At 26.2% G+C, this 25,816-nt stretch overlaps 3 long non-coding RNA genes across 3 annotated transcripts in view; 2 read left to right on the forward strand and 1 right to left on the reverse strand.

Moving 5' to 3' along the window:
* The window catches only part of LOC126301634 (uncharacterized), a 377,864-nt gene extending 376,461 nt beyond the window's left edge, over nucleotides 1–1,403 (reverse strand). The window contains exon 1 of the long non-coding RNA XR_007553060.1: nucleotides 1,383–1,403. This is a non-coding gene — a long non-coding RNA (uncharacterized LOC126301634). The remainder of the gene's footprint in view (nucleotides 1–1,382) is intronic.
* LOC126301645 (uncharacterized) overlaps nucleotides 1–20,177 on the forward strand; it is a 59,343-nt gene extending 39,166 nt beyond the window's left edge. The window contains exon 2 of the long non-coding RNA XR_007553077.1: nucleotides 19,705–20,177. This is a non-coding gene — a long non-coding RNA (uncharacterized LOC126301645). The remainder of the gene's footprint in view (nucleotides 1–19,704) is intronic.
* LOC126301641 (uncharacterized) overlaps nucleotides 1–25,816 on the forward strand; it is an 83,759-nt gene that overhangs the window by 41,747 nt on the left and 16,196 nt on the right. The gene's annotated exons all lie outside the window — the stretch shown is intronic.

A 25,816-nucleotide genomic window follows, 5' to 3' on the forward strand; every position in this document is an offset into this window, starting at 1 on the left:
GCAATTCTACGATCTATCCCTAATAAGTTAGGAGGTGTTGTTGCATTATTTTTATCAATTAGAATCTTAATAATTTTACCATTTTATAATAAAACACCATTCCGAGGCATTCAATTTTACCCTATTAATCAAATTTTTATCTGAATTATAGTAGTTGTTGTATGCTTACTAACGTGAATTGGTAAACGACCTGTTGAAGAACCTTATATTATAACAGGTCAAATCTTAACAATTATTTACTTCACATATTTCTTAATTAATGTCCATGTCGCAAATGCATGAGATAAATTAATTAAGGAATAAAGTTAATTAGCTTAGGAAAAGCATATGTTTTGAAAACATAAAATTAGAAGTTTAACTCTTCTATTAACTTTTCTCAAAAAATTTCACTAAACAAATGAGATAAATAAAATCTTTAAACCAACAAAGAAAATAAAAAAATTCAAAGATAAAGGTAAAAAACTTTTTCAAGCTAAGTACATTAATTTATCATAACGGAACCGTGGTAATAGCAAGCTTAATAAAAAATATAAAAGAATAAAAATCACCGCCCAAAAAAATTAAAGCCAATAACATTCTTATGAAGACAATTCTAGTATATTCAGCTAAAAAAATTAAAGTAAAACCACCCGCACCATACTCAATATTAAATCCTGAAACTAACTCAGATTCCCCTTCAGCAAAATCAAAAGGAGTACGATTAGTTTCAGCTAAGCAAGAAGCAAAACAAGCTAAAGCTAAAGGAAAAGAAATAATAATAAATCAACAATAAAGCTGATAGTTTATAAAATCAAACATATTAAAACTACCAATTAAAATAATTAAAGACAATAAAATTAAAGCTAAACTAACTTCATAAGAAATTGTTTGAGCAACAGAACGAAGAGAACCTAATAATGAATAATTTGAATTAGAAGATCAACCAGCAATTATAACAGTATAAACACCTAATCTAGTACAACATAAAAAAAATAAAAAATACGCTCAGTGAGCAGGCCAGACCTCAAAATATAAACAAGAGGACATGTTTTTGATAAACAGGTGGAAATCAATTTTGCCTAGTTCCTTATAATAAGTTCACAAGGTAAAAATTTCATACAAATAAATATACTAATTCTATCATTATTACAAAAATTTTAAAATTAAATTAATAATCTTAATAAAAAACCTAAAATATTTATAAAATCAAAATAAAAAATAATGAACTAAAACGTAATCTTAAAGATAGCTGGTTTAAAGCTTACTATTATATTTCTATAAAATAAATTATAGGTTATTAACTTCAAAGCTTATCCCTTAAAGAATAAATAAGTTTTTATTTTTACTTAAAAAATTAAATAAAAACAAATAACTTTAAAAAATTAAATTTTTTCTTAAGAAACTAGATATCTTGGGAAACGATTAACATCTCATTTCTATAAATAATTTAATAATAATTATGATACATTAACTATAAATTATTTATAAATCAACCCAAATCGAGACAAGTAAAATAAATACTAAAATTTTGATAAACCCTGATACAAAAGGTACAATAAATAAAATCTACTTAAAAAAATTTAAAATAATATTTCATAAAACACTTACATTACCAATAAACTATAATTTAAAAAATCAATTCTATAAAATATACTAAGACAAAAATACAATAAAATTATTTATATTAAATAATTAAATAAACAAAAAATAAATATAATAAAATAAATAATCAAGATATCCTGATTTGCACAGAAAAATTTTCAGTGTAAATGAAACACTTTACTAATAAGTTATATCTTGAAACTCTTCCTAGATACACTTTCCAGTACATCTACTATGTTACGACTTATCTCATCTAAATTGAAGCTACTTTAAAATAAAATAGAATAATCAATAATGAGAGCGACGGGCGATGTGTACACATCTCAGAGCCAATATCAGTTAAGTTAAATAAATTAAATTACTATCAAATCCACCTTCATTAACAGTATTTCACTATCAAATCCGTTATAAACAAAAATCTATTGTAACCCACCTCCTCTTAACTATAAGCTGCACCTTGACCTGAAATATTTTATAATTATAAATCTTGAGAATTATAACTCTAAAAAGATTCTCTGATAACGGAGATATACAAACAAATAAATTAAGTAGAGTAAATCGTGTATTATCAATCATGGGGTAGGTTCCTCTGAATGGAATGAGATACTGCCAAATTCTTTGGGTTTAAAGACCTTAACTAATAGTACCCTGGTAAATATAATTAACATTTAAAATAATAGGGTATCTAATCCTAGTTTATTATTTAAATTTCACAGATTCATAAAAAGGGCCACAAATAAATTTTAACATTTCACCTTACAAATTTATATTTCAACCCTAATAATATAAACAACTGTTTTAACCAATAATATTCACTTGTATCAATCGTATAACCGCGGCTGCTGGCACGAATTATGCCGATACTAAATCAATTGCTAAATCCTAAATCACTTGATAATTAAATCAAATTACTGCAAAAAGAACATTTAGTCTAATAAAACTTACATATAATACAAAGAAAAAGTGAATAAACAAGCAAGAATAAAACTTTTAAAAATAAAAAATAAGAAAATTTTAAATCTATTAATTCAGGAAAAAATAAAAGATTCAAATATTTAAAGAAAAAAAAGAAAAAACCACAAACATTAACAAAAAAAAAGAAACGCCCCTATGTATGACCACAACAACTTCTCTATTATATATAATTAAAGATTAATATGGAACATGTATAGCAATAAATGTATTATATTCTTTCTTATTTAATCTTTCTTTTCACTAATAAATAAAGAAAGATTAAATAATATAATAAATATATTTTATACAATTATGTAATTTAATATAATATGTTATTAATATGAATTCTTTTTTTTATATTAAGTTAACTGTCATATATATTAGTTAAATAATCTAATTATAGATAATTTACATAATTATATTATTATAATTAATATAATTATTTATATTAATTAGAATATTTTATATTTAAATTAATAATATTATTTATTATATCCAATTATAATAATATTAAATATTAAATTACATATTATTATATATATTATATTATAATAACCTATTTTAAGCTAAAAACATAAGTAGCTATAATCCTAGGTAAATAATTGCATTAAAATAATCAATTGATAATGGTAAGTTGAACTTATAATACTTTAATTTCAATTAAATGTAATATATTAATATAAATTATTTATTATATATATATATATAAAAAAAAAAATGAGCAGGATAAATTAATCCTAATTAAACAAAATAATACATAAAAGAATTTCAAAAAAAACTTTCGATTTATATATTAAATAAATGAAGTGCCTGATTAAATGGTTACCTTGATAGGGTAAATAAAGTAAATAAAATTACCTTCATTAAAATTACATAAGATAGAATTAAACTACCTCCTTTAGTATCAAAAACTAACGTGCATCATACACCTTTTTGTAAAAAGGTAAGCTAAACAAGCTAATGGGTTCATACCCCATTTATAGAGGTATCAATCCTCTCCTTTTTAATGACCAACAACTCTACAAAACTTCTCTTCCTATCAACATTAATGATAGGAACGATCCTGTCCATTTCATCAAATTCCTGATTTGGGGTTTGAATAGGACTTGAGATCAACTTACTTTCATTTATTCCGCTCCTAACAAGAAATAAAAATATAATAATAAATGAATCATCAATTAAATATTTTATTGTCCAAGCAATAGCATCGACAATATTATTATTTTCAATTTTGCTGATTCAAATAAAATATCCCATGGGATGGGAAACAGAATTTATCCCATCAATAATAATTAGATCTAGACTATTATTAAAGATTGGAGCTGCACCTTTCCATTTCTGATTTCCAGAAGTTATAGGAGCATCAAGATGAAATAATTGTTTAACATTAATAACATGACAAAAAATCGCCCCAATAATGGTCTTATCTTATTGTATTCAATTAAGAACTTTTATTTGAACAATTATTATCTTAAGAATTATTACTGGGGCAATAGGAGGTTTAAATCAAACATCCTTACGACAACTTTTAGCATATTCATCAATCAGACATCTAGGTTGAATAATTAGATCATTAACAGTCAGAGAAAACATCTGAGAACTATACTTCATTATTTACTCACTATTAAGATTAATTATAGTTTTATTATTTAAGCAAATAAATTTATTTTTCATAAATCAAATTTATTCAGCCAGAAATATAAAAACCGAAATTAAATTCATAATATTCTTATCTTTATTATCTTTAGGTGGACTACCACCATTCCTTGGATTCTTACCAAAATGAATTGTAATACAATCATTAATAGAAAACAATATAACAACTATTATAACTATTATAGTTGTATTAACTACAATTACACTCTACTACTATATACGTATTAGATTCTCAGCTCTAATTATATCATACACAGAAAATTCGTGATCTATAAAGATAAAGTCCCAAAAATCAAGAATCATTCTTCCTATAACAGTAATAATTTCAACAATAGGATTGATTTCAACATCAACCTTACTTTCATTATACTAAGGACTTAAGTTAATCAAACTAATAACCTTCAAAGTTATAATTAAAAGAATAATCTTTTAGGCCTTAGTAAAATTTTACACCTCTAGAATTGCAGTCTAGAATCATAATTGAATATAAGACCTAAATATGATAAGAGAGAAAACATCTCATAAGTAGATTTACAGTCTACCACCTAAAATTCAGCCATCTTACCGCAAAAATGATTATTCTCAACAAACCATAAGGACATTGGTACTTTATACTTCATATTTGGAGCATGAGCAGGAATAGTAGGAACATCAATAAGAATACTTATTCGTGCTGAACTTGGCCAACCCGGATCTCTAATTGGGGATGACCAGATTTATAATGTTATTATTACAGCTCACGCATTCGTAATAATTTTCTTTATAGTAATACCTATTATAATTGGTGGATTTGGTAATTGACTTGTTCCACTAATAATTGGTGCACCAGATATAGCATTTCCACGAATAAATAATATAAGTTTTTGATTACTACCACCTTCACTAACCCTTCTTCTTACATCTTCTATAGTAGATAATGGTGCTGGTACAGGATGAACAGTTTACCCTCCTCTAGCAGGAGCTATTGCACACGGGGGTGCATCTGTAGATCTAGCTATTTTTTCACTGCACTTAGCAGGTGTATCATCTATTCTTGGTGCAGTGAATTTCATTACAACAGCAATTAATATACGATCAGAAAGTATAACTTTAGATCAAACACCTTTATTTGTATGATCTGTAGCTATTACAGCATTACTTCTCCTTCTTTCACTTCCAGTTTTAGCAGGAGCTATTACTATATTATTAACAGATCGAAATTTAAATACATCATTCTTTGACCCTGCAGGAGGGGGTGACCCAATTCTATATCAACATCTATTTTGATTCTTTGGACACCCAGAAGTTTATATTTTAATTCTACCGGGGTTCGGAATTATTTCACATATTGTATGTCAAGAAAGAGGAAAAATTGAATCATTTGGAACATTAGGTATAATTTATGCTATACTATCAATTGGACTAATAGGATTTATTGTATGAGCACATCATATATTTACAGTAGGAATGGATGTTGACACACGAGCATATTTTACATCAGCAACAATAATTATTGCTGTACCTACAGGAATTAAGGTATTTAGATGATTAGCTACATTATATGGAACTAAATTCAAGTTCAATCCACCATTATTATGAGCTCTAGGATTTATTTTCCTATTTACAATTGGTGGATTAACAGGATTAGTATTAGCAAATTCATCACTTGATATTGTATTACATGATACATATTATGTAGTAGCCCACTTTCATTATGTATTATCTATAGGAGCAGTATTTGCAATTATAGGAGGTGTCATTCAATGATATCCACTATTTACAGGATTAACTATAAATAATACATGATTAAAAATCCAATTTACAATTATATTCATTGGAGTAAATTTAACATTCTTTCCTCAACACTTCCTAGGATTAGCAGGAATACCTCGACGATACTCTGACTACCCAGACGCATATACATCATGAAACGTAGTATCCAGAATTGGGTCTACAATTTCTATTGTAGGAATCATTATATTCATTGTAATTATATGAGAAAGAATGATTACAAACCGAGCAATTATATTTAGAGCTAACATAAGAAGATCAACAGAATGACTACAAAATAACCCTCCTGCAGTACATAGTTACTCAGAATTACCATTAATCTCTAGATTCTAATATGGCAGATTAGTGCAGTAGATTTAAGCTCTACAAATAAAGGTTTGACCTTTTATTAGAAAATATTTATTAATGGCAACATGATCAAATTTATCTCTTCAAGATGGAGCTTCACCATTAATGGAGCAATTATCATTCTTTCATGATCATACTATGGTCGTATTATTATTAATTACAGTAATTGTAGGTTATGCCCTAAGTTATATATTATTTATTGCCTATACTAACCGTAATATACTTCATGGACATTTAATTGAAACAATCTGAACAGCTTTACCAGCAATTACATTAATTTTTATTGCCCTTCCATCATTACGACTGTTATATTTACTTGATGATTCAGTAGATGCAATAATTACAATTAAAACCATTGGACGACAATGATATTGAAGATATGAATATTCAGACTTCATAGACGTAGAATTTGACACTTATATAACACCAGAACAAGACCTACAAAATGATGGATTCCGACTACTAGATGTAGATAACCGAACAATCCTACCAATAAATACAGAAGTACGAGTATTAACAAGAGCATCAGATGTTCTACACTCATGAGCAGTTCCTGCATTAGGGGTTAAAATTGATGCAACGCCAGGTCGGTTAAATCAAGGAACATTCACAATAAATCGACCTGGATTATTCTTTGGACAATGCTCAGAAATCTGTGGAGCAAACCACAGATTTATACCAATTGTAATTGAAAGAACTTCAGTAAATTTATTTATTAAGTGATTATCTAAGATAATTTAAGGAGTTAGTTAAAATAAATAACATTAGAGTGTCAATCTAAAGTAACTAAAAAAAATTAGTACACCTTGAAATTCATCAGATGACTGAAAGTAAGTAATGGTCTCTTAAACCAAATCATAGTAAATTAACGACTACTTCTGATGGGGAAATTATATCCAAATCCCTCAAATATCCCCTCTTATATGATTCTCACTATTCATTATATTTTCAGCTACATTAATCTTGTTTAATCAAATAAACTTCTTCTCATTTAAACCTAACCTTATTAAAAGAGCAGAAAAAGGAACAATTGAAATAAAAAACTTAAATTGAAAATGATAACAAATCTATTCTCAACATTTGACCCATCAACTAACATCTTTAATTTATCATTAAATTGAACTAGAACATTTCTAGGACTATTATTAATCCCATCACTATTTTGACTTACACCATCACGAATTAACATTATCTGAAATAAACTAAATTTAACCTTACATAATGAATTTAAAACACTTCTTGGACCAAAATCATTTAATGGAACAACATTCATTTTCATCTCAATTTTTATTATAATATTATTTAACAATTTCATAGGATTATTCCCTTATATCTTTACTAGAACAAGACATTTAGCATTAACATTTGCAATTGCCCTACCTATATGGCTAAGATTTATATTATTTGGATGAATTAACCATACTAATCATATATTTACACACCTTGTACCACAAGGTACACCGCCTGCATTAATATCATTTATAGTACTAATTGAAACAATTAGTAATGTTATTCGACCAGGTACATTAGCAGTACGGTTGGCAGCAAATATAATTGCAGGACACTTATTATTAACCTTATTAGGAAACACAGGACCATCTATAGCAATAAACTTAATCTCATTACTAATTATTGGACAAATACTTCTATTAATTCTAGAATCAGCAGTAGCAATAATTCAAGCCTATGTTTTCTCAATTCTAAGAACTCTATATTCTAGAGAAGTATATTAAACCTATGTTAACAACTCACTCAAACCACCCATTCCACTTAGTAGACTATAGACCTTGACCATTAACAGGAGCAATTGGAGCAATAGTCCTAGTATCAGGACTAGCAAAATGATTCCACCTATTTAATATTAACTTATTCATAATTGGATTTGGAATTACCCTACTAACTATAATTCAATGATGACGAGATGTAGTACGAGAAGGAACATATCAAGGATTACATACAGGATTTGTATCAATTGGATTACGATGAGGAATAATTTTATTTATTGCATCAGAGGTATTATTTTTCGTTTCTTTTTTTTGAGCATTCTTTAGAAGAAGATTAGCACCAACAATTGAACTAGGAATACTATGACCTCCAATAGGAATTCAACCCTTTAACCCTATACAAATTCCATTACTTAATACAGCTATTCTTTTAGCATCAGGAGTAACAGTAACATGAGCACATCATAGTTTAATGGAATCTAATCATACTCAAGCACTACAAGGATTATTCTTCACAGTGTTATTAGGACTATACTTTACAATACTTCAAGCATATGAATATTGAGAAGCACCTTTTACCATTGCAGATGCAGTTTATGGATCAACATTCTTTGTTGCAACAGGATTCCATGGTTTACACGTAATTATTGGAACAATCTTTTTATCAACATGTCTACTTCGACACTCAATAAATCAATTTTCACCAAGACATCACTTTGGATTTGAAGCAGCAGCATGATACTGACACTTCGTAGACGTAGTATGATTATTCTTATATATCTCTATTTATTGATGAGGTAGATAATTGTTTTTCTAGTATAAATAGTACATTTGACTTCCAATCAGAAAGCTTGATATAAATCAAGAAAAACAATTCTAATTCTATCAACAAGAGTTTTCATTAGATTTATTATTCCAATAATTGTTGTAATCCTGGCAACAACACTATCAAAAAAATTAATTAATGATCGAGAAAAAAGATCACCATTTGAATGTGGGTTTGATCCAAAAAGATCAGCACGAATACCATTCTCAATACGATTCTTCCTAATCGCAGTAATCTTTTTAATTTTTGATGTAGAAATTGCACTAATTCTACCAATTGTAATTATTTTTAAAACTTCAGATATTATAATCTGAACAGTATCAACAATATTTTTTATTCTAGTTCTATTAGGAGGACTATACCATGAATGAAACCAAGGAGCATTACAATGAGCAGAATAAAGGGTTGTAGTTAAATATAACATTTGGGTTGCATTCAAAAAGTATTGATATTATCAATCAACCTTAAATAGAATAAGAAGCGAAATATTGCAGTCAGTTTCGACCTGGAAGATTGGTATGTACTACCCTTATTCTTATTAATTGATGCCAAAAAGAGGCGTATTACTGTTAATAATATAATTGAACTATAATAGTTCCAATTAAGGAAATGTAAAGCCAATATGAAAGCTGCTAACTTTTTATATTAGCGGTTAAACTCCGTTAACATTTCTAAAATTTATATAGTTTAAATAAAACATTACATTTTCACTGTAAAAATAATATATCTATATTTATAAATACTTAAAAGTAAAAATACTTCCTTAACATCTTCAGTGTCACGCTCTAATTATAAGCTATTTAAGTAAACGAAAAACAATATTACCAAAATAAATATTCAAAAAATAAAAGTTAAAAGATAAATCTTGAAATTAGAATCATATCAACCTTGCATATAACCAATTAAATAAATAAATAATCTATATAAACCTTGACCACCAAGTAATTCACCTCAACCATAATCAAATGACTTAGATGAATAATAACCTATTTTTAAAGGAATATATCTAATAAACTTAGTTGAAAGAAAAGGTATAAATCATATAGAACCAGCAAATCTAACAAAAGAAAGTATACTTAAAGAAAATAAATTATGAGAAAAATCAAAATTAGAAATAAGATAACCTAAATAAGCACCTAAAATAACAACTGTAATAGTTAAAAACTTTAAATAATAAGGTAAAGCAATCACATGAGGAATAGGAAAAATTAATCAAGATAAAAGACTACCACCAAAAACAGCAACAAACAATAGACCAATTATTCCAAATGAAATATAATAACCCTTATCATCAAAAGAAAATCTAGATTAAAAATTATTATCACCAGATATTGAATAATAAAACAAACGAAAAGAATAAGAAGCAGTTAAACCAGTAGAAAAAAAATAAAGAAAAAAAATTAAACAATTAATTCATCTTAAACAAACCATCTCAAGAATTAAATCCTTTGAATAAAATCCCGCTAAAAAAGGTATTCCACACAAAGATAAACTAGAAACATTAAAACAAACTGAAGTTAAAGGTATGAAATTAACAATTGATCCTATAAAACGAATATCCTGAGAATCCTTCAAATTATGAATTATTGAACCTGCACATATAAATAATAATGCCTTAAATAAAGCATGAGCCAATAAATGAAAAAATGCAAGCTTTGGATAACCTATAGCCAAAATTCTTATTATTAAACCAAGTTGTCTTAAAGTAGAAAGAGCAATAATCTTCTGTAAATCAAACTCAAAATTAGCGCCCAATCCAGCCATAAATATAGTTATACAACCAATTAAAAGTAAAAATCAACCACAATTATAAGTATCCAATATTGGTCTAAAACGAATTAATAAATAAACACCAGCAGTAACAAGAGTAGAAGAATGAACTAAAGCAGAAACAGGAGTAGGAGCTGCTATAGCAGCAGGAAGTCATGAAGAGAAAGGAATCTGAGCTCTCTTAGTTATAGCTGCTAAAACAATTAATATAGTAATGAGCTTTATTTCAAAAGAATTAGAAATAAAATCATAATAATAAATATAATTTCAACCACCAAAATTTAACATTCATGCAATAGAAATTAAAATAGCAACATCACCAATACGATTAGAAAGTGCAGTTAATATACCAGCACTATAAGATTTTACATTTTGATAATAAATAACTAAACAATAAGAAACTAAACCTAAACCATCTCAACCTAATAAAATTCTAATTAAATTAGGACTAATAATTAAAAAACCTATAGAAAGAATAAATATTAAAACAATAATAATAAAACGATTTATTTTCTTTTCACCAGATATATAATCCTCTCTATAATAAATAACCAAAGAAGAAATATATATAACAAAAGATATAAAAATAAGAGATATTCAATCCAAAATTAAAGTTATAACAACTATAGAACCATTTAAATTGAAAAGCTCTCACTCAACAAAAACTCTATAATCAATTATTAAATAATAAATACCTAAAATAAAAATTATAGTTCTCGAAATAAACAAAGAAAAAAAACTCAAAGAACAAATAGAAAATAAATTCACGGCCTAAGATGAAAAACTTCATATCATTGATTCCACAAAACAATATTTTTAATTAAAATACTTAAGCAAACTAAACAAAGAAATATTCACCCTTTAAACAGAGAATATTTAAAGGCAATCAATGTAAAAGTAAAAGATGATATTCACGAAAATAACCAAGAGAACAAGTATAAACACCAGAATAATAATTCCCATGCTGAGAATAAGAATATATATACAAAGTATAAACAGCTCTAAAAAAAGATAAAAAAATCAAAGCAAAGAATCTAAAAGAAGATCAAGATATAATTCTATTTAATAATCTAATTTCACCTACCAAATTTAAAGAAGGAGGAGCAGCCATATTTGATGATCTTAAAAGAAATCATCATAAAGCCATTCTTGGCATCAAATTAATTATACCCTTGTTAATTAATAATCTTCGTCTACCTAAACGTTCATAAATAATATTAGATAAACAAAATAAACCAGAAGAACATAAACCATGACCAACCATTAGAGAAAGAGAACCTACACAACCTCATCAATTCATAGTCATCAATCCACCAATAACCATTCTTATATGAGCAACAGAAGAATATGCAATTAAAGACTTTAAATCAACCTGACGAAAACAAATAAATCTTACAATAACATCCCCAGATAAACCTAAAGACAATCAAAAATAATTAAACTTTAAACCCAAATAAGAAATAACCTTTATAACACGAAAAATACCATAACCACCTAACTTTAATAAAACACCAGCAAGAATAATACTACCTGAAATAGGGGCCTCTACATGAGCCTTAGGAAGTCATAAATGAACCAAAAACATAGGTATCTTAACTAAAAAAGCCAAAATTATAAATACATAAAACATAAAATAATAAGAACCAAAATAACCAATAAAGGAAAATATAAAGTATTAGAAAAATCATAAACCTTAAATAAAACTAATAATAAAGTTAATCTAGCAACCAAAGTATAAAAAATTAAATAAACACTAGCCTGCAAACGCTCAGGTTGATAACCCCAACGCAAAATTAAAAGTAAAGTAGGAACTAATCTAGCCTCAAAAAAAATATAAAAAGAAAGAAGACTTAATCTAGCAAATGAACAATAAAGCATAATTATTAAAATCAAAACCATAAAAACAAAAAAATTAGAATGATATGAACTTATATAAACTGAACCTCTAGCAGTGATTATTAAAGAACAAATCCAAAAACTAAGTAAAATTAAACTAAAAGAAAAATAATCAATACCAAAATAATATCTAATTATATTCAAATCAGCATATGAATAAACACAAATTATAAAAACAAAACCCGACAGAAACATTAAAGAATGAACCAACCATCAACAATTATTTAATAAACAAAGAGGGATCAAAAAAATAGTTATAAATAAATACTTTAACATAAAGATAAACCAAAAGAATTAAAAAAATCATTACCATGAGAACGAATTATTGAAACTAAAATAGAAAGACCTAAAGCACCCTCACAAACAGAAAAAACTAAAAAAATAACAGGAAAAAAATAATCATAATCAAACTCAATAAGAAAAACAATAACTAACATAAATAAAGAAAGAACAATATATTCTAATCTCAAAAGAACCATTAATAAATGTTTACGTTTAGAAGAAATAACATAAACACCAGCAAAATAAATCAATAAAGAAGTAAAAATAGAGAATATAAACATTAGTTTTAATAGTTTAAAAAAAACGCCGGTCTTGTAAACCGGAAATAAGTCCAGCCCCCACTTTTAAAACTTCAGAGGTGGAAAAGCTTCCATCATCGGTCCCCAAAACCGGTATTTTAAATAAACTAACCTCTGAAATGATCAAAATAATAATTATATCATTATCAAATGTAATAAATATTAATTTTATTAAATTAAGACACCCAATATCAATAATGCTTTTTATTATCCTTCAAACCTTCCTAGTTGGATTAATAACAGGAACAATAATAGAAAGATATTGATTATCATATATTTTATTTTTAACATTTCTTGGTGGTATACTAGTATTATTTATTTACATTACAAGAATTGCATCAAACGAAATATTTCAGCCTAAATCAATCACTATAATTATTACATTAATAATGTGAGTATTTATCATATTAATATTAATTATTCTAGATATATCTATATTTATAGACTTTTTCAAAAACACCGAAACTATAAATATTGATAATTCAATCAATTATCAAGAAATAACAATATCTTTAGAAAAATTATATAATAGACCAACATTCATTATTACAATAATAATAATAATTTATTTATTTTTAGCACTACTAGCAGTTGTTAAAATCACCAATATTAATCAGGGACCTATTCGTAAAATAAGATAATTACTAATGAATAAACCCTTACGATTAAGACATCCTTTAATTAAAATTATTAATAACTCTTTAATTGACTTACCTGCCCCAACAAATATTTCATTTTGATGAAATTTTGGATCCCTATTAGGGTTATGTTTGGTAATTCAAATCGTAACTGGACTATTTTTACCTATACATTATACATCAAATATTGAAATAGCATTCAGTAGTGTAGTACACATCTGCCGAGACGTAAATAATGGTTGAATTATCCGAACCTTACACGCAAATGGAGCATCTATATTTTTTATTTGTATTTACTTACATGTAGGACGGGGAATTTACTATGGATCTTATATATATATACATACCTGAATAATTGGTACAGTGATTTTATTTTTAGTTATAGCAACTGCATTTATAGGATATGTCTTACCCTGAGGCCAAATATCTTTTTGAGGTGCAACAGTAATTACTAATTTATTATCAGCAATCCCATACTTAGGAACAGATTTAGTCCAATGAGTATGAGGAGGATTCGCTGTTGATAATGCAACATTAAATCGATTCTTCACATTCCATTTTGTATTACCATTTATTATTGCTGCTATAGCAGCAATTCATTTATTTTTTCTTCACCAAACAGGATCTAATAATCCTCTTGGACTAAATGGAGATATTGAAAAAATTCCATTCCATCCATACTTTACCCTTAAGGATTCTATTACATTTGTAATAATAACATCATTATTAATTATACTATGTTTAATTAATCCTTACCTATTAGGAGATCCAGATAACTTTGTACCTGCCAACCCATTAGTAACACCAGTTCACATTCAACCAGAATGATATTTCCTATTTGCATATGCAATTCTACGATCTATCCCTAATAAGTTAGGAGGTGTTATTGCATTATTTTTATCAATTAGAATCTTAATAATTTTACCATTTTATAATAAAACACCATTCCGAGGCATTCAATTTTACCCTATTAATCAAATTTTATTCTGAATTATAGTAGTTGTTGTATGCTTACTAATGTGAATTGGTAAACGACCTGTTGAAGAACCTTATATTATAACAGGTCAAATCTTAACAATTATTTACTTCACATATTTCTTAATTAATGTCCATGTCGCAAACGCATGAGATAAATTAATTAAGGAATAAAGTTAATTAGCTTAGGAAAAGCATATGTTTTGAAAACATAAAATTAGAAGTTTAACTCTTCTATTAACTTTTCTCAAAAAATTTCACTAAACAAATGAGATAAATAAAATCTTTAAACCAACAAAGAAAATAAAAAAATTCAAAGATAAAGGTAAAAAACTTTTTCAAGCTAAGTACATTAATTTATCATAATGGAACCGTGGTAATGTTCCACGAACCCAAATAAAACCAAAAGATATAATAGCAAGCTTAATAAAAAATATAAAAGAATAAAAATCACCGCCCAAAAAAATTAAAGCCAATAACATTCTTATGAAGACAATTCTAGTATATTCAGCTAAAAAAATTAAAGTAAAACCACCCGCACCATACTCAATATTAAATCCTGAAACTAACTCAGATTCCCCTTCAGCAAAATCAAAAGGAGTATGATTAGTTTCAGCTAAGCAAGAAGCAAAACAAGCTAAAGCTAAAGGAAAAGAAATAATAATAAATCAACAATAAAGCTGATAGTTTATAAAATCAAACATATTAAAACTACCAATTAAAATAATTAAAGACAATAAAATTAAAGCTAAACTAACTTCATAAGAAATTGTTTGAGCAACAGAACGAAGAGAACCTAATAATGAATAATTTGAATTAGAAGATCAACCAGCAATTATAACAGTATAAACACCTAATCTAGTACAACATAAAAAAAATAAAAATCCATAAGAAAAAGAACACATATAAGTTAAATAAGGAAAAATTACTCAAACGGCTAAAGAAATCATTAAATTAAAAACAGGGGAAAAATAATAAAGTAGGTAATTAGATATAATAGGAATTGGCTGCTCCTTACAAATTAACTTAATAGCATCTCTAAATGGCTGAGGAATTCCAACAAAACCTACCTTATTTGGACCCTTTCGAATCTGAATATAACCTAAAACCTTACGCTCTAATAAAGTTAAAAAGGCAACACTAATTAAAACACAAATAACCAATAAAAGAAAATTCAAAATAAATATAAATAAATCATAAAGTATCAATACTATTTGTAGAAAAAATCTACATAAATGAATTCTAAATTCAACACATTAATCTGTCAAAATAGTAAATAAATTAATATTAATCAATATAACAAAAAATATTTTAATCATATGGTCATCTCGTACTAATATGGGTTAACAATCTTAGGATAGAAACCGACCTGGCTCACGCCGGTCTGAACTCAGATCATGTAAGAATTTAAAGGTCGAACAGACCTAATCATTGGGCTCCTGCACCCAAAATTTTTCTTAATCCAACATCGAGGTCGCAATCTGCTTTGTCGATATGAGCTCTCAAAAACAATTACGCTGTTATCCCTAAGGTAACTTAATCTTATGATCATAAATTATGGATCAAAATAACAAACATAAATAAATGATATAATAATGAAGAGTTTATCTATTCTTCATGTCACCCCAACAAAACATCATCATTAAATATAGAAAGACAAACAAAAAACTATATAAAAGTAAAATGTCAAGCTCTATAGGGTCTTCTCGTCCTAAAGAAGAATTTAAGCCTTTTGACTCAAAAGTTAAATTCAAAAATTTATTAAGAGACAGTTGATTTCTCGTCAAGCCATTCATTCCAGCCACTAATTAAGAGACTAATGATTATGCTACCTTTGCACGGTCAAAATACCGCGGCTCTTTAAAAATACGCTCAGTGAGCAGGCCAGACCTCAAAATATAAACAAGAGGACATGTTTTTGATAAACAGGCGGAAATCAATTTTGCCTAGTTCCTTATAATAAGTTCACAAGGTAAAAATTTCATACAAATAAATATACTAATTCTATCATTATTACAAAAATTTTAAAATTAAATTAATAATCTTAATAAAAAACCTAAAATTTTTATAAAATCAAAATAAAAAATAATGAACTAAAACGTAATCTTAAAGATAGCTGGTTTAAAGCTTACTATTATATTTCTATAAAATAAATTATAGGTTATTAACTTCAAAGCTTATCCCTTAAAGAATAAATAAGTTAATATTTTTACTTAACAAATTAAATAAAAACAAATAACTTTAAAAAATTAAATTTTTTCTTAAGAAACTAGATATCTTGGGAAACGATTAACATCTCATTTCTATAAATAATTTAATAATAATTATGATACATTAACTATAAATTATTTATAAATCAACCCAAATCGAGACAAGTAAAATAAATACTAAAATTTTGATAAACCCTGATACAAAAGGTACAATAAATAAAATCTACTTAAAAAAATTTAAAATAATATTTCATAAAACACTTACATTACCAATAAACTATAATTTAAAAAATCAATTCTATAAAATATACTAAGACAAAAATACAATAAAATTATTTATATTAAATAATTAAATAAACAAAAAATAAATATAATAAAATAAATAATCAAGATATCCTGATTTGCACAGAAAAATTTTCAGTGTAAATGAAACACTTTACTAATAAGTTATATCTTGAAACTCTTCCTAGATACACTTTCCAGTACATCTACTATGTTACGACTTATCTCATCTAAATTGAAGCTACTTTAAAATAAAATAGAATAATCAATAATGAGAGCGACGGGCGATGTGTACACATCTCAGAGCCAATATCAGTTAAATTAAATAAATTAAATTACTATCAAATCCACCTTCATTAACAGTATTTCACTATCAAATCCGTTATAAACAAAAATCTATTGTAACCCACCTCCTCTTAACTATAAGCTGCACCTTGACCTGAAATATTTTATAATTTTAAATCTTGAGAATTATAACTCTAAAAAGATTCTCTGATAACGGAGATATACAAACAAATAAATTAAGTAGAGTAAATCGTGTATTATCAATCATGGGGTAGGTTCCTCTGAATGGAATGAGATACCGCCAAATTCTTTGGGTTTAAAGACCTTAACTAATAGTACCCTGGTAAATATAATTAACATTTAAAATAATAGGGTATCTAATCCTAGTTTATTATTTAAATTTCACAGATTCATAAAAAGGGCCACAAATAAATTTTAACATTTCACCTTACAAATTTATATTTCAACCCTAATAATATAAACAACTGTTTTAACCAATAATATTCACTTGTATCAATCGTATAACCGAGGCTGCTGGCACGAATTATGCCGATACTAAATCAATTGCTAAATCCAAAATCACTTGATAATTAAATCAAATTACTGCAAAAAGAACATTTAGTCTAACAAAACTTACATATAATACAAAGAAAAAGTGAATAAACAAGCAAGAATAATACTTTTAAAAATAAAAAATAAGAAAATTTTAAATCAATTAATTCAGGAAAAAATAAAAGATTCAAATATTTAAAGAAAAAAAAAGAAAAAAACCACAAACATTAACAAAAAAAAAAAAGAAACGCCCCTATGTATGACCACAACAACTTCTCTATTATATATAATTAAAGATTAATATGGAACATGTATAGCAATAAATGTATTATATTCTTTCTTATTTAATCTTTCTTTTCACTAAAAAAAAAGAAAGATTAAATAATATAATAAATATATTTTATACAATTATGTAATTTAATATAATATGTTATTAATATGAATTCTTTTTTTATATTAAGTTAACTTTCATATATATTAGTTAAATAATCTAATTATAGATAATTTACATAATTATATTATTATAATTAATATAATTATTTATATTAATTATAATATTTTATATTTAAATTAATAATTTTATTTATTATATCAAATTATAATAATATTAAATATTAAATTACATATTATTATATATATTATATTATAATAACCTATTTTAAGCTAAAAACATAAGTAGCTATAATCCTAGGTAAATAATTGCATTAAAATAATCAATTGATAATGGTAAGATGAACTTATAATACTTTAATTTCAATTAAATGTAATATATTAATATAAATTATTTATTATATATATATATATAAAAAAAATAAAATGAGCAGGATAAATTAATCCTAATTAAACAAAATAATACATAAAAGAATTTCAAAAAAAAACTTTCGATTTATATATTAAATAAATGAAGTGCCTGATTAAAGGGTTACCTTGAGAGGGTAAATAAAGTAAATAAAATTACCTTCATTAAAATTACATAAGATAGAATTAAACTACCTCCTTTAGTATCAAAAACTAACGTGCATCATACACCTTAATGTAAAAAGGTAAGCTAAACAAGCTAATGGGTTCATACCCCATTTATAGAGGTATCAATCCTCTCCTTTTTAATGACCAACAACTCTACAAAACTTCTCTTCCTATCAACATTAATGATAGGAACGATCCTGTCCATTTCATCAAATTCCTGATTTGGGGTTTGAATAGGACTTGAGATCAACTTACTTTCATTTATTCCGCTCCTAACAAGAAATAAAAATATAATAATGAATGAATCATCAATTAAATATTTTATTGTCCAAGCAATAGCATCGACAATATTATTATTTTCAATTTTGCTGATTCAAATAAAATATCCCATGGGATGGGAAACAGAATTTATCCCATCAATAATAATTAGATCTAGACTATTATTAAAGATTGGAGCTGCACCTTTCCATTTCTGATTTCCAGAAGTTATAGGAGCATCAAGATGAAATAATTGTTTAACATTAATAACATGACAAAAAATCGCCCCAATAATGGTCTTATCTTATTGTATTCAATTAAGAACTTTTATTTGAACAATTATTATCTTAAGAATTATTATTGGGGCAATAGGAGGTTTAAATCAAACATCCTTACGACAACTTTTAGCTTATTCATCAATCAGACATCTAGGTTGAATAATTAGATCATTAACAGTCAGAGAAAACATCTGAGAACTATACTTCATTATTTACTCACTATTAAGATTAATTATAGTTTTATTATTTAAGCAAATAAATTTATTTTTCTTAAATCAAATTTATTCAGCCAGAAATATAAAAACCGAAATTAAATTCATAATATTCTTATCTTTATTATCTTTAGGTGGACTACCACCATTCCTTGGATTCTTACCAAAATGAATTGTAATACAATCATTAATAGAAAACAATATAACAACTATTATAACTATTATAGTTGTATTAACTACAATTACACTCTACTACTATATACGTATTAGATTCTCAGCTCTAATTATATCATACACAGAAAATTCGTGATCTATAAATATAAAGTCCCAAAAATCAAGAATCATTCTTCCTATAACAGTAATAATTTCAACAATAGGATTGATTTCAACATCAACCTTAATTTCATTATACTAAGGACTTAAGTTAATCAAACTAATAACCTTCAAAGTTATAATTAAAAGAATAATCTTTTAGGCCTTAGTAAAATTTTACACCTCTAGAATTGCAGTCTAGAATCATAATTGAATATAAGACCTAAATATGATAAGAGAGAAAACATCTCATAAGTAGATTTACAGTCTACCACCTAAAATTCAGCCATCTTACCGCAAAAATGATTATTCTCAACAAACCATAAGGACATTGGTACTTTATACTTCATATTTGGAGCATGAGCAGGAATAGTAGGAACATCAATAAGAATACTTATTCGTGCTGAACTTGGCCAACCCGGATCTCTAATTGGGGATGACCAGATTTATAATGTTATTATTACAGCTCACGCATTCGTAATAATTTTCTTTATAGTAATACCTATTATAATTGGTGGATTTGGTAATTGACTTGTTCCACTAATAATTGGTGCACCAGATATAGCATTTCCACGAATAAATAATATAAGTTTTTGATTACTACCACCTTCACTAACCCTTCTTCTTACATCTTCTATAGGAGATAATGGTGCTGGTACAGGATGAACAGTTTACCCTCCTGTAGCAGGAGCTATTGCACACGGGGGTGCATCTGTAGATCTAGCTATTTTTTCACTGCACTTAGCAGGTGTATCATCTATTCTTGGTGCAGTGAATTTCATTACAACAGCAATTAATATACGATCAGAAAGTATAACTTTAGATCAAACACCTTTATTTGTATGATCTGTAGCTATTACAGCATTACTTCTCCTTCTTTCACTTCCAGTTTTAGCAGGAGCTATTACTATATTATTAACAGATCGAAATTTAAATACATCATTCTTTGACCCTGCAGTAGGGGGTGACCCAATTCTATATCAACATCTATTTTGATTCTTTGGACACCCAGAAGTTTATATTTTAATTCTACCGGGGTTCGGAATTATTTCACATATTGTATGTCAAGAAAGAGGAAAAATTGAATCATTTGGAACATTAGGTATAATTTATGCTATACTATCAATTGGACTAATAGGATTTATTGTATGAGCACATCATATATTTACAGTAGGAATGGATGTTGACACACGAGCATATTTTACATCAGCAACAATAATTATTGCTGTACCTACAGGAATTAAGGTATTTAGATGATTAGCTACATTATATGGAACTAAATTCAAGTTCAATCCACCATTATTATGAGCTCTAGGATTTATTTTCCTATTTACAATTGGTGGATTAACAGGATTAGTATTAGCAAATTCATCACTTGATATTGTATTACATGATACATATTATGTAGTAGCCCACTTTCATTATGTATTATCTATAGGAGCAGTATTTGCAATTATAGGAGGTGTCATTCAATGATATCCACTATTTACAGGATTAACTATAAATAATACATGATTAAAAATCCAATTTACAATTATATTCATTGGAGTAAATTTAACATTCTTTCCTCAACACTTCCTAGGATTAGCAGGAATACCTCGACGATACTCTGACTACCCAGACGCATATACATCATGAAACGTAGTATCAAGAATTGGGTCTACAATTTCTATTGTAGGAATCATTATATTCATTGTAATTATATGAGAAAGAATGATTACAAACCGAGCAATTATATTTAGAGCTAACATAAGAAGATCAACAGAATGACTACAAAATAACCCTCCTGCAGAACATAGTTACTCAGAATTACCATTAATCTCTAGATTCTAATATGGCAGATTAGTGCAGTAGATTTAAGCTCTACAAATAAAGGTTTGACCTTTTATTAGAAAATATTTATTAATGGCAACATGATCAAATTTATCTCTTCAAGATGGAGCTTCACCATTAATGGAGCAATTATCATTCTTTCATGATCATACTATGGTCGTATTATTATTAATTACAGTAATTGTAGGTTATGCCCTAAGTTATATATTATTTATTGCCTATACTAACCGTAATATACTTCATGGACATTTAATTGAAACAATCTGAACAGCTTTACCAGCAATACATTAATTTTTATTGCCCTTCCATCATTACGACTATTATATTTACTTGATGATTCAGTAGATGCAATAATTACAATGAAAACCATTGGACGACAATGATATTGAAGATATGAATATTCAGACTTCATAGACGTAGAATTTGACACTTATATAACACCAGAACAAGACCTAGAAAATGATGGATTCCGACTACTAGATGTAGATAACCGAACAATCCTACCAATAAATACAGAAGTACGAGTATTAACAAGAGCATCAGATGTTCTACACTCATGAGCAGTTCCTGCATTAGGGGTTAAAATTGATGCAACGCCAGGTCGGTTAAATCAAGGAACATTCACAATAAATCGACCTGGATTATTCTTTGGACAATGCTCAGAAATCTGTGGAGCAAACCACAGATTTATACCAATTGTAATTGAAAGAACTTCAGTAAATTTATTTATTAAGTGATTATCTAAGATAATTTAAGGAGTTAGTTAAAATAAATAACATTAGAGTGTCAATCTAAAGTAACTAAAAAAAATTAGTACACCTTGAAATTCATCAGATGACTGAAAGTAAGTAATGGTCTCTTAAACCAAATAATAGTAAATTAACGACTACTTCTGATGGAGAAATTATATCCAAATCCCTCAAATATCCCCTCTTATATGATTCTCACTATTCATTATATTTTCAGCTACATTAATCTTGTTTAATCAAATAAACTTCTTCTCATTTAAACCTAACCTTATTAAAAGAGCAGAAAAAGGAACAATTGTTATTGTTATTGTTTAGTTATTTATTATCAAAATGTAAAATCTTAGAGTGCTGGTATATTAACTGCACTTTCTAATCGTATTGGTGATAAAGATAATAAAGATAAGAATATTATGAATTTAATTTCGGTTTTTATATTTCTGGCTGAATAAATTTGATTTATGAAAAATAAATTTATTTGCTTAAATAATAAAACTATAATTAATCTTAATAGTGAGTAAATAATGAAGTATAGTTCTCAGATGTTTTCTCTGACTGTTAATGAACTAATTATTCAACCTAGATGTCTGATTGATGAATATGCTAAAAGTTGTCGTAAGGATGTTTGATTTAAACCTCCTATTGCCCCAATAATAATTCTTAAGATAATAATTGTTCAAATAAAAGTTCTTAATTGAATACAATAAGATAAGACCATTATTGGGGCGATTTTTTGTCATGTTATTAATGTTAAACAATTATTTCATCTTGATGCTCCCATAACTTCTGGAAATCAGAAATGGAAAGGTGCAGCTCCAATCTTTAATAATAGTCTAGATCTAATTATTATTGATGGGATAAATTCTGTTTCCCATCCCATGGGATATTTTATTTGAATCAGCAAAATTGAAAATAATAATATTGTCGATGCTATTGCTTGGACAATAAAATATTTAATTGATGATTCATTTATTATTATATTTTTATTTCTTGTTAGGAGCGGAATAAATGAAAGTAAGTTGATCTCAAGTCCTATTCAAACCCCAAATCAGGAATTTGATGAAATGGACAGGATCGTTCCTATCATTAATGTTGATAGGAAGAGAAGTTTTGTAGAGTTGTTGGTCATTAAAAAGGAGAGGATTGATACCTCTATAAATGGGGTATGAACCCATTAGCTTGTTTAGCTTACCTTTTTACATTAAGGTGTATGATGCACGTTAGTTTTTGAAACTAAAGGAGGTAGTTTAATTCTATCTTATGTAATTTTAATGAAGGTAATTTTATTTACTTTATTTACCCTCTCAAGGTAACCCTTTAATCAGGCACTTCATTTATTTAATATATAAATCGAAAGTTTTTTTTTGAAATTCTTTTATGTATTATTTTGTTTAATTAGGATTAATTTATCCTGCTCATTTTATTTTTTATATATATATATATAATAAATAATTTATATTAATATATTACATTTAATTGAAATAAAAGTATTATAAGTTCATCTTACCATTATCAATTGATTATTTTAATGCAATTATTTACCTAGGATTATAGCTACTTATGTTTTTAGCTTAAAACAGGTTATTATAATATAATATATATAATAATATGTAATTTAATATTTAATATTATTATAATTGGATATAATAAATAAAATTATTAATTTAAATATAAAATATTATATTTAATATAAATAATTATATTAATTATAATAATATAATTATGTAAATTATCTATAATTAGATTATTTAACTAATATATATGAAAGTTAACTTAATATAAAAAAGAATTCATATTAATAACATATTATATTAAATTACATAATTGTATAAAATATATTTATTATATTATTTAATCATTCTTTATTTATTAGTGAAAAGAAAGATTAAATAAGAAAGAATATAATACATTTATTGCTATACATGTTCCATATTAATCTTTAATTATATATAATAGAGAAGTTGTTGTGGTCATACATAGGGGCGTTTCTTTTTTTTTGTTAATGTTTGTGGTTTTTTTCTTTTTTTTCTTTAAATATTTGAATCTTTTATTTTTTCCTGAATTAATAGATTTAAAATTTTCTTATTTTTTATTTTTAAGTTTTATTCTTGCTTGTTTATTCAGTTTTTCTTTGTATTATATGTAAGTTTTGTTAGACTAAATGTTCTTTTTGCAGTAATTTGATTTAATTATCAAGTGATTTTGGATTTAGCAATTGATTTAGTATCGGCATAATTCGTGACAGCAGCCGCGGTTATACGATTGATACAAGTGAATATTATTGGTTAAAACAGTTGTTTATATTATTAGGGTTGAAATATAAATTTGTAAGGTGAAATGTTAAAATTTATTTGTGGCCCTTTTTATGAATCTGTGAAATTTAAATAATAAACTAGGATTAGATACCCTATTATTTTAAATGTTAATTATATTTACCAGGGTACTATTAGTTAAGGTCTTTAAACCCAAAGAATTTGGCGGTATCTCATTCCATTCAGAGGAACCTACCCCATGATTGATAATACACGATTTACTCTACTTAATTTATTTGTTTGTATATCTCTGTTATCAGAGAATCTTTTTAGAGTTATAATTCTCAAGATTTATAATTATAAAATATTTCAGGTCAAGGTGCAGCTTATAGTTAAGAGGAGGTGGGTAACAATAGATTTTTGTTTATAACGGATTTGATAGTGAAATACTGTTAATGAAGGTGGATTTGATAGTAATTTAATTTATTTAATTTAACTGATATTGGCTCTGAGATGTGTACACATCGCCCGTCGCTCTCATTATTGATTATTCTGTTTTATTTTAAAGTAGCTTCAATTTAGATGAGATAAGTCGTAACATAGTAGATGTACTGGAAAGTGTATCTAGGAAGAGTTTCAAGATATAACTTATTAGTAAAGTGTTTCATTTACACTGAAAATTTTTCTGTGCAAATCAGGATATCTTGATTATTTATTTGATTATATTTATTTTTTGTTTATTTAATTATTTAATATAAATAATTTTATTGTATTTTTGTCTTAGTATATTTTATAGAATTGATTTTTTAAATTATAGTTTATTGGTAATGTAAGCGTTTTATGAAATATTATTTTAAATTTTTTTAAGTAGATTTTATTTATTGTACCTTTTGTATCAGGGTTTATCAAAA

This window comes from Schistocerca gregaria, unplaced genomic scaffold, assembly GCF_023897955.1.
Source record: "Schistocerca gregaria isolate iqSchGreg1 unplaced genomic scaffold, iqSchGreg1.2 ptg000077l, whole genome shotgun sequence".
Taxonomy (NCBI): Eukaryota; Metazoa; Arthropoda; class Insecta; order Orthoptera; family Acrididae; genus Schistocerca; species Schistocerca gregaria.